This window comes from Lupinus angustifolius, chromosome LG20 (assembly GCF_001865875.1).
Source record: "Lupinus angustifolius cultivar Tanjil chromosome LG20, LupAngTanjil_v1.0, whole genome shotgun sequence".
Classification (NCBI taxonomy): Eukaryota; Viridiplantae; Streptophyta; class Magnoliopsida; order Fabales; family Fabaceae; genus Lupinus; species Lupinus angustifolius.
Genome location: NC_032028.1, coordinates 9815428 through 9827548, shown reverse-complemented (window position 1 = coordinate 9827548; position 12121 = coordinate 9815428). Strand labels below are relative to the sequence as shown.

General features: G+C 37.6%; 1 long non-coding RNA gene across 1 annotated transcript in view; it reads right to left on the bottom strand.

The window, feature by feature from the left end:
- The window catches only part of LOC109335311, an 11584-nt gene continuing 532 nt past the window's right edge, over positions 1070-12121 (bottom strand). Inside the window, exons 2-4 of the long non-coding RNA XR_002106193.1 lie at positions 9141-9145; positions 5384-5387; positions 1070-1079 (exon numbers count right to left, since the gene is read on the bottom strand). This is a non-coding gene — a long non-coding RNA (uncharacterized LOC109335311). The remainder of the gene's footprint in view (positions 1080-5383; positions 5388-9140; positions 9146-12121) is intronic.

The window sequence follows — 12121 nt, the reverse complement described above, 5'->3', positions numbered from 1 at the left end:
AAACGAGCTCTGCTGGGGCTTGAGGAACTCCAACATTCTTGGAAGATCTCCAACTTTCTTGGAATCCCTTCAATCTACATCCATGAGTTCAACAATACCTATTATTCCTTGGGGCTTCTTGGGGGACTTCGGTAAGGACACTCAATCTGAAACAACAAAGGCTCCCATACCCCAGGCAAACACAATCAAGAAATCCTTTGCACAAGCTTTGAGATCCTCTTGTGACATAGCTACCTCTCAACTGCCACAACCATGTATCAAAGGGGATGCTATTGCAATCAAGATTCCTGAAGAAGATTACCAAGCAGATTTGCTAAGATGCAAAAGCCATCTTCATAGAAGAATGATTTTGTCTAAGGGAGATACTCCACTTAAGTTTGCGGATCTAAAGAGTAAACTAATAGCTATGTGGAGTATGATTGGAAAATGGTCAATGATATCCCTTGGTAAAGGATTTTATGAGTTCTCTTTCTCCTCCCTAAAAGACATAAGAACTATCTGCTCGGTTGGCTCTTGGAACCTCAAGCCTGGATTCCTAAGACTTTTCCTTTGGTCTCCAGATTTCAATCCAAACTTGCAGAAGCAATCACACACTCAGTGTTGGATCAATCACACACTCAGGAGTATTGGAGCCCTCACATTATCTTCTCTATAGCAGGGGGCATAGGTACTCCTCTTTCCATGGATGAAGCCACTCATACCAGAGCCTTTGGTCACTTTGCTAAAGTTATGGTGGAAATCAACCTCAAGGCAGAGACCAAATCCTTGTAGAAAGAGAAGGGTTTGCCTTCTTTGTGTCCATTGAATATGAAAACCTTCCTGATTTCTATCAAAGGTGTCAAGTTATTGGCCATGCCGTGCAGGAAACAAATCAAGAAAACTGAGGTTGAAGTTACCACAAAACTTGTCCAGAAAAAACCAAAACAGGCAGACAAACCTGTAAAGGACATGGAGATTAATGATTTGGTTATAAATCTGGACATTGATAAAGTGGATCAACATAATGTGCAGAACATGGAAAGGCTAACTTTCTCATAAGAGCTAGGGGGAATTTAGATACTCACTCACATTAGGATCTTCTAGCCACAAGAGTGGAGAATTCAATCCATGAGGAGGAAGAAGATGAATATTCCACTCATAACATAATTGTGCAAGAAACAGCAGAAATGAATCAGGTTGTAGCCAATGACATCCGCATTGTTGGTAGATTATGGGCTGATGATGAAGCCACTGAAGAAGTGGAAGTGGAATTCACCACAGTTCTCAGTAAATCTCAAAAGAGAAAGTTGAGAAAGAGGGAACAATCTGAAAAAGTGTATCATACCTGAAAGGGTGGCTATCTAATTAATCCTAAATGAGAATCCTGTTCTGAAACTGCAGAGGAATAGGTAATTTGAAAACCAAGTTATCTCTCAAAAATCTGTGTAAGTCTCATAATCTAGATTTAGTCTTCTTAGTTGAGCCAATGATTGCCCCTGAGGTGATTAAATCCAGTTTTTGGTCTGCTCTTAATCTCAAGCCTTTTGTTGTGAATAATAGAGGTACTCACATTCCCTCTCTTTGGGGGTTTTGTAGCCCTGGTTTGGATCCTTCCATATTAACAATCTCTAATCAACACATCTCTATCTCTTTATCTATGGAGAACAAGAATATGAATGTTTGTGTGGTTTATGCTCACACTAATCATGTTAATAGAAGATCTCTATGGTTGGATATTCAAGTGGACTTATTAGCTAATCAGGGGCCTTGGTGTTGCATTGGTGATTTTAATGCCATTTTGGGTGCTGATGAGTGCAGAAGTTCAACCCTGCCCTCTAGAGCTTCAACAACTGAGTTTCTTCTCTGATCAAGGTCTCAACCTTGGGAGCTCCGTTTACATGGACTAACAAAAGGAGAGGAAATGCTCTAATTGAGAAGAAGCTTGATAGATCTCTTTGTAATGAGGCTTGGCTAAACCTTTGGTCTCAAGTGTCTTGCTGCACTCTACCTAGAATAGCTTCTGATCATCATCCCTTATTGGTCAGCTCTACTTCTACAATTACTCCTAGGATCTGCTCTTTTAAGTTCCAAAAATGTGGCTGCAAAACACATATTTCAAAAGATTAATTAAGGACTCTTGGCAATCTGAAGTCATAGGTTGTCCTATGTTCATTCTGAGTCAAAAACTTAAAAGGCTTAAGAAATAACTTAAGCATTGGAACTACAATGTCTTTGGTAATATTCATCAAATGGTGAAGATGGCTACAACAAATTTGGACACTATTCAAAACAACATTAATGATATGGGAGTTGATGAAGCTCTTCTGGATCAGGAAGCAATTGCTCAAAATGAGCTTCTAAAAGCCCTTTTAGTAGAAGAAGTTTTTTGGAAAGATAAGGCTAGGATCAACTGGCATATTGATGGTGATAGGAATACTGCATTTTTTCACAAGACTACCTCAATCAGACAAAAGACAAAAACTCTCTCTATGTTAAGGGTTGGTGATACAACTATAATAGAGGAACAGGGCATAGCTGATCATGCTCAGCAATACTATACCAATCTCTTTGACTCCCCTAACTTATCTTCTCCAAATGAGCTAATTCAAAAAGTCATCCCTGTGTTAGTTTTTGATGCTGACAACTGCTACTTAACTCGGATGCCTTCTAGTGAGGAGATTAAGCAGTTTGTCTTTTCTATGAGTAGTGATAGCTCTCCTGGCCCTGATGGATTTGGTGGTAGTTTTTACCATCAATGTTGGGATATTGTGCATATTGATGTGTGCAACTCAGTCAAGCAATTCTTCTCCCAAGGTTGGTTGCTTTCTAACATCAATGCCAATTCTGTAGTTTTGATTCCTAAAACAAAAGGAGCTGATAAAATTGAAGACTTTAGACCAATTGTTATGGCCAACTTCCAATTCAAGATAATAACCAAGGTCTTAGCAGACAGGTTAGCTAGCATTGCCCCAAAAATCATCTCAACACAATAAAGAGGTTTCATACATGACAGGAAAATCCAAGACTGTATTTGCCTTGCTTCAGAGGCAATCAATCTCTTGGACTACAAGACGTTTGGGGGTAACATTGCAATTAAGCTTGATATTAAGAAAGCTTTTGATACTCTAGACTGAGATATGCTGGTGTGGCAACATTCTTATGATGGTTCTCTATCCATGAAGGATGCTTTCAAATGGTGCACCACCCCTTTCAAGAGCCCCTCTGGTGCAAACTAATTTGGTTCAACCACATCCCTCCTTCAAAATCTTTCACCTTTTGGAGGCTACATAAAAATAGGATGCCAACAGATGAGAATCTACAAAGAAGAGGGTTGTTCATGGCTTCTATGTGCAGTCTTTGTAGGGCAACCAAGGAAACATCTAATCACTTATTTTTTCACTACCCCTTTGTTGCCTCTATTTGGAATTGGTTTTGTTGCATGTTTAGATCCCTTATTGACACAAACACAACTACCTCCATTCTTGCTAGCTGCAACAACAGTTGGAGCCCTCGACTTAAAGAACTGATGGTTGTGGGGATAATTAACTTAGTTTCTACTATTTGGTTTTGTTGAAACAAGGCAAGGTTTGATGACACCAACCTTTCTTCTCAGCAGGCAATATCAAGAATTAAGGTGTCAATTGTTCTTATTGGTAACACAACTAATAAATATGCCACGACCAACTTGTTTGAATTCAACATCTTCAAACAGTTGCATGTAAGGATTAACTACAACAAAGCTCCAAACATTTCGGAGGTTCTTTGGCATCACCCTCAACTAGGTTCGATCAAAATAAACATTGACGGGGCGACGCATGGCTCTCCGGGCCATGCAGGAGGGGTTGCAATTTTTAGAAACAAAAATGGCGATATGTTGGATTGTTTTGCTTCTCACTATGGTATCCAGAACTCCCTTTTTGTAGAGTTGCTCGCTGCCATCATGGCGATTGAGATAGCTCACTACAAGGGTTGGAGGTGCATCTGGTTGGAATGTGATTCATCTCTGGTTGTTGATATCTTCAAAGGTAGCACTATGGTTCCATGGAAGCTTCTTCGTAATTGGGCACATTGCAGACATCTAACCATGCAAATAAACTTAAAAAAAATTTCACATCTTTAGAGAAGGCAACGCTTGCGCAAATAAACTGGCTTCCTTAGGAATTACTACTAGAACGAATACTCGGCGGACCTCCATTCCGGAGTGCATTAGACTAGATTTCCATAGGAATAAATCTAGTTTGCCGAATTATCGGTTTCGAAACTTGTATTAGTTCTCTTCTTGTGTACTTTTCTTCCTGTCTAATAAATTGCTAGTGCTTTTGCACTAGTGTTCAAAAAAACAATGGAGGTAAGTAAGGAAAGATATACTGATGGATACATGTACAACTTCTCAAGAAAATAAACTCATTCTTTTAAGTTCTTTTATCTTTATCCATCATAGTAAAACCTAGATAATTGTCACCAACTAAAATAAGGCATGATGAAGTTAAAATGCAATATGATATGGCGTAAATGCCATTAGATGTTGTTATGTGCGCTATGATGCAAATGTATAAATTTTAATTTAGTGTCACTTTGCAATTATGAAGTTATGCAGTTGCAATAACCTCTACAATTGTATTATTGTTTCTATATCATGTGATGTAGTTTCAATGTAAAACTATGTTGTTAATTTTATTTAATGAATTTAAAAAATGAAAGATAATAGATTAAATCAACAAACTCCTAAATTGCTTTGTAAATAATTCTTAAAATACTCTGGTTTATAATTGTGTTTATAATTAATATATAGAAAGTTGATCTCACGTGTAACTTTAGATTACAAGATAATTTTCATGAAACATACAGCTAATTCAAGTTTCATTTATTGATTGTTAATTAAAAGTAATATTCATAAGTGATAAATGATATAATGATCATACAAAAAATTGTACACTAATTATGTATAAATAATAAACTCCTATTTTAATATCAAATACTTTGATGTTTATTATAAGATACTTGTAATCTATTATCTACATTTATATTTTGCATAGATGTTGTTTTACATTATTAGACAATATACCATTTTGAGATATAATATTTAGAAGGTTAATTTTGATATTGTATGGCTCCTTAATCTTTGATATTATGTGGCTCCGGGACATAAGTATACTAGCTAATAGGTTGCCGTTGAATATAAAATCCATCCTAGGAATCAACCTATTATAACATTATTTTATTTTTATAGCTTTTTACACATCACACATTATATTATTTTGAATGGTATTATTGTATGAGGAATGTTTCATCTAAATATCTTTCCTCTTTCTTCCCATCTTGCATCTATTATGTTGTCATTTTTCTTTCTCAAATTTCATAAATCTCATAGGCAAACATCCTTCAACCTTCTCATGATTAAGACTATTCTAACATTTTTCTCTTTCTTCACTCACTCATTTAATTTTTTATCGCAAGTTAATATTTTATCTACATTCCTCACAACTTCATCATGATTCATTTTTCACTGGTAACATTTTTACAAACTGAAGAACTCACGGGTAAATTTTTTCTAATATTTTTCTATCCCTTGAGTAATAATTAAATTTTTGTCACAAATTAACATTTTGTCTACCTTTCTCATAACTTTTCAATATCTGATTTTTCAAAGGTAAATTATTTCTTCCTCCAATAACCTTTTGCATGTCATTCAATTTTATCATTTCAAGTTGTTCAATGTGTGTTATTTTTTATTTTACATATTTGTAATGTATTCATTTGTTTTCAATAAAAACAATACGGTCCCATGCAAATGCGCTAGCATACTAGCCGGTGGAATTAAACATATAAGCACTTTACTAATTTTATATTGCTTTAATTTAGTAAAAGGATATTGTCACATTAATAATGCTTCCTCCTTTTAAATGTTCAAAGATTTATTATTTTATGATCAAATAACAAACTAGAAGAAACTCCAACATGAGCTCTACTAGGGCTTGAGGAACTCCAACATTCACTTATTCACTTAAACGAGCTCTGCTGGGGCTTGAGGAACTCCAACATTCTTGGAAGATCTCCAACTTTCTTGGAATCCCTTCAATCTACATCCATGAGTTCAACAATACCTATTATTCCTTGGGGCTTCTTGGGGGACTTCGGTAAGGACACTCAATCTGAAACAACAAAGGCTCCCATACCCCAGGCAAACACAATCAAGAAATCCTTTGCACAAGCTTTGAGATCCTCTTGTGACATAGCTACCTCTCAACTGCCACAACCATGTATCAAAGGGGATGCTATTGCAATCAAGATTCCTGAAGAAGATTACCAAGCAGATTTGCTAAGATGCAAAAGCCATCTTCATAGAAGAATGATTTTGTCTAAGGGAGATACTCCACTTAAGTTTGCGGATCTAAAGAGTAAACTAATAGCTATGTGGAGTATGATTGGAAAATGGTCAATGATATCCCTTGGTAAAGGATTTTATGAGTTCTCTTTCTCCTCCCTAAAAGACATAAGAACTATCTGCTCGGTTGGCTCTTGGAACCTCAAGCCTGGATTCCTAAGACTTTTCCTTTGGTCTCCAGATTTCAATCCAAACTTGCAGAAGCAATCACACACTCAGTGTTGGATCAATCACACACTCAGGAGTATTGGAGCCCTCACATTATCTTCTCTATAGCAGGGGGCATAGGTACTCCTCTTTCCATGGATGAAGCCACTCATACCAGAGCCTTTGGTCACTTTGCTAAAGTTATGGTGGAAATCAACCTCAAGGCAGAGACCAAATCCTTGTAGAAAGAGAAGGGTTTGCCTTCTTTGTGTCCATTGAATATGAAAACCTTCCTGATTTCTATCAAAGGTGTCAAGTTATTGGCCATGCCGTGCAGGAAACAAATCAAGAAAACTGAGGTTGAAGTTACCACAAAACTTGTCCAGAAAAAACCAAAACAGGCAGACAAACCTGTAAAGGACATGGAGATTAATGATTTGGTTATAAATCTGGACATTGATAAAGTGGATCAACATAATGTGCAGAACATGGAAAGGCTAACTTTCTCATAAGAGCTAGGGGGAATTTAGATACTCACTCACATTAGGATCTTCTAGCCACAAGAGTGGAGAATTCAATCCATGAGGAGGAAGAAGATGAATATTCCACTCATAACATAATTGTGCAAGAAACAGCAGAAATGAATCAGGTTGTAGCCAATGACATCCGCATTGTTGGTAGATTATGGGCTGATGATGAAGCCACTGAAGAAGTGGAAGTGGAATTCACCACAGTTCTCAGTAAATCTCAAAAGAGAAAGTTGAGAAAGAGGGAACAATCTGAAAAAGTGTATCATACCTGAAAGGGTGGCTATCTAATTAATCCTAAATGAGAATCCTGTTCTGAAACTGCAGAGGAATAGGTAATTTGAAAACCAAGTTATCTCTCAAAAATCTGTGTAAGTCTCATAATCTAGATTTAGTCTTCTTAGTTGAGCCAATGATTGCCCCTGAGGTGATTAAATCCAGTTTTTGGTCTGCTCTTAATCTCAAGCCTTTTGTTGTGAATAATAGAGGTACTCACATTCCCTCTCTTTGGGGGTTTTGTAGCCCTGGTTTGGATCCTTCCATATTAACAATCTCTAATCAACACATCTCTATCTCTTTATCTATGGAGAACAAGAATATGAATGTTTGTGTGGTTTATGCTCACACTAATCATGTTAATAGAAGATCTCTATGGTTGGATATTCAAGTGGACTTATTAGCTAATCAGGGGCCTTGGTGTTGCATTGGTGATTTTAATGCCATTTTGGGTGCTGATGAGTGCAGAAGTTCAACCCTGCCCTCTAGAGCTTCAACAACTGAGTTTCTTCTCTGATCAAGGTCTCAACCTTGGGAGCTCCGTTTACATGGACTAACAAAAGGAGAGGAAATGCTCTAATTGAGAAGAAGCTTGATAGATCTCTTTGTAATGAGGCTTGGCTAAACCTTTGGTCTCAAGTGTCTTGCTGCACTCTACCTAGAATAGCTTCTGATCATCATCCCTTATTGGTCAGCTCTACTTCTACAATTACTCCTAGGATCTGCTCTTTTAAGTTCCAAAAATGTGGCTGCAAAACACATATTTCAAAAGATTAATTAAGGACTCTTGGCAATCTGAAGTCATAGGTTGTCCTATGTTCATTCTGAGTCAAAAACTTAAAAGGCTTAAGAAATAACTTAAGCATTGGAACTACAATGTCTTTGGTAATATTCATCAAATGGTGAAGATGGCTACAACAAATTTGGACACTATTCAAAACAACATTAATGATATGGGAGTTGATGAAGCTCTTCTGGATCAGGAAGCAATTGCTCAAAATGAGCTTCTAAAAGCCCTTTTAGTAGAAGAAGTTTTTTGGAAAGATAAGGCTAGGATCAACTGGCATATTGATGGTGATAGGAATACTGCATTTTTTCACAAGACTACCTCAATCAGACAAAAGACAAAAACTCTCTCTATGTTAAGGGTTGGTGATACAACTATAATAGAGGAACAGGGCATAGCTGATCATGCTCAGCAATACTATACCAATCTCTTTGACTCCCCTAACTTATCTTCTCCAAATGAGCTAATTCAAAAAGTCATCCCTGTGTTAGTTTTTGATGCTGACAACTGCTACTTAACTCGGATGCCTTCTAGTGAGGAGATTAAGCAGTTTGTCTTTTCTATGAGTAGTGATAGCTCTCCTGGCCCTGATGGATTTGGTGGTAGTTTTTACCATCAATGTTGGGATATTGTGCATATTGATGTGTGCAACTCAGTCAAGCAATTCTTCTCCCAAGGTTGGTTGCTTTCTAACATCAATGCCAATTCTGTAGTTTTGATTCCTAAAACAAAAGGAGCTGATAAAATTGAAGACTTTAGACCAATTGTTATGGCCAACTTCCAATTCAAGATAATAACCAAGGTCTTAGCAGACAGGTTAGCTAGCATTGCCCCAAAAATCATCTCAACACAATAAAGAGGTTTCATACATGACAGGAAAATCCAAGACTGTATTTGCCTTGCTTCAGAGGCAATCAATCTCTTGGACTACAAGACGTTTGGGGGTAACATTGCAATTAAGCTTGATATTAAGAAAGCTTTTGATACTCTAGACTGAAAATTTCTGATTGACACTCTTATAGCCTTTGGCTTTAACAACCAATTCTGCAATTGGATCAAGGTTATCCTCCATTCTGCTAGGCTCTCCATCAATGTCAATGGTTCCAATGTTGGGTTTTTTAAATGCAGCAGAGGTGTTAAGCAAGGTGACCCTTTATCCCCTCTTCTTTTTTGCGTTGTTGAGGATGTCCTAAGTAGAGGCATAACACAGCTTATCAGGGAAAACAAAATAAGAACCATTGATGAGCCTTGTAACCTCAAAACTCCTAGCCATGTTCTCTATGCAGATGACATTCTTGTCTTCTACAAAGGGGTTAAGAAGGACCTTCTTTGCCTGAAAAATCTCATTCAGGATTACTCTCAAGCCTTTGGGTAGCAGATTAATTTATGCAAGTGCAAATTCTACACAGCTAAGGCCTCTCCTAGAAAAATTGCTGATATAGCATTCTACTTGGGTTTTTCTGCTAGTTGTTTGCCTTTTAACTATCTTGGTGTCCCTCTCTTTATTGGAAAACCAAGACGAATCCACCTTCAACCTATTGCAGATCGAATTCTCAACAAATTGTCTACCTGGAAAGAAGCTTGCCTATCCATTATGGGAAGAGTGGAGTTGGTGAAGTCCATAATTCAAAGTATGCTTGTGTATAGCTTCCACATCTACAAATGGTCTCACCGATTGCTGAATCAAATTGATAAAGGTATAAGGAATTTTGGTCTGGAGACATGGGCAAGAAAAAACTTGTAACGGTGGCTTAGGCTAAATTTTGTACTAATACAAAAGCAGGGGGGCTTGGCATTCAATCTGTGAAGCTAATGAACAGGGCCTCCTTGACAAAATTGGCCTGGGATATGAGGACTACAGATCATGAATGGGCTGAATTCTACAGGAAAAGGTTTGGTTGCAACTTTACTCCTTCTTCAAGGTACTTCAAATCATCAATTTGGCCTGGAATTAGAGACAATTGGGATCTCTGTAACTTGAATTCCATCTAGAATGTTGGTTCTGGTTTAAGCATAAACTTCTGGAAGGATAATTGGCTTGGTCAACCCATGGTTGATCAACTAAATATCCCTCATGATCTACATAGGGACCTTCATGCTACTGTGGCAGATTTCACAAATGGTTATAAATGGAATATACCTACTACTCTGGCTAATTTCTGCCCTGAGATCACTGATCAAATAGCTCGAGTGAGTATAGCAGGTACTCAGGACAGATTGATGTGGAAACATGCAGACAATGGTTCTCTAACTCTAAAGGAGGCTCATAAAGCTCTAACTAATTATCCTGCTCATATGAACTGGTGCAAGCTAATCTGATCTAGGGCAATCACACCTTCAAAATCCTTCATTACTTGGAGGATAATGCATCATAAGATGCCAACCGATGATAATCTCATGAAAAGTGGTTGTGCAATGGCTTCCATTTGCAACTTGTGCTATGATAGTTGGGAGGATACTAACCACATCTTTATAACATGCCCTCTTGCAACTGCTCTCTGGCATTGGATCAGTAGCATGTTCCTCATTAACATCAACACCTCATCCATTCTTAATCTGCTTTTAAGCTGCTCTGGCAATTCAAACTCTCAGGTAAAGGAGGTCATGATTGCCTGTGTAATTCATACTCTAAGCACAATCTGTTTTTGCAGAAACCATGCTAGATTTGAGGATGTCAAAGTTCCTATATCTTCAGCAATTGCAATGATTGTTAGAGACACAACAATGTCTGCAAATTCTTCTTCTACCTATGCCACTCCTACTTTAAATGATCTCATCATCCTTAAGAGACTCTCAATTGATATTCATACCAACAAGGCTCCGAGGATCACAGAAGTAAACTGGTCTCCCCCCTCTTAACTGGATTAAAGTCAACACGGATGGGGCTGCCCACGGGTCTCGTGGTCACTCGGGTGGTGGAGGGATTTTCAGGGATCATAATGGCTTGTTTTTTGCTGGTTTTGCTAATTACTTGGGCATCCATAATGCCCTTTATGCTGAATTACACTCAACAATCAAGGCAGTTAATTTAGCATTCAAGAATGGTTGGTTTAGGCTTTGGCTTGAATGTGACTCCATGCTTCTTCTTGACATTTTTAATGGCAAATCAAAGCCTCCTTGGAAGTTAACAAATGAATGGTTCAAGTGCACTCAGAAACTTCACTCAATGAATTTCAAAATCATGCATATCTATCGTGAGGGTAATTCTTATGCTGATAAATTGGCTTCTTTTGGTTTAGAATCAAAGAGAGACACAATATGGGATTAAATTCCTAACTTCATTATTCATGATTGTAATAGGAATCGGTTGGGAATGCCCAATTACAGATTTAGACATGTTTGAGTTTGTTTTTTCGGTTAGTGACATTCTATAATTAAATTTGGGAGGGTGCTACCCTCTTTTGCCAAAAAAAAAAACTAGAAGAAAAATGTTGTCGCGACCCGATTTTCGGTTGGAAGACCGGCCCTACGACTTAGGGAGGAGGCGAACTCGATTTCTACCTCTCCCAATTGATTTGGAGTCGCCACTACGTTTTTTGCGGTTAAAACGTAGAAAAACACTCTTTATGCCCAATTAGGATAATATGGTCTTTAAGCAGGGATTCTGAGCTCGGGAGTCGATTACGGATCGGGGAAGGTATTAGCACCCCGTCCGCCCGTATTAAAACGGTACCCTCGCTAATAACATGGATTTTTATACCCTTAACTATTATTTATTTAGAATTATTTATTTTTATTATTGAGCCTGACAATATTAACTTTGGTCCTACGTACCCCTATTAAGGGGATCAAGGCTTACGTAGTTCTAGTTCAATAATTGTTTAGTTACTTTGGTTAATGGTTAGTGATTTAGAAAAACATTAGTAGGTTTTAGAAGTATTAGTTTATTAAATTGGTTAATTTGAATTTTGTTCAAAAATGTGTAATTGTTTCGATTCAATGAGACTAATAGTTTTTAGAGACGGTATTGGTCGTAGACCTTCTTCCCATTCTCAGGGGAGTTAGAGACGACTCGAACCG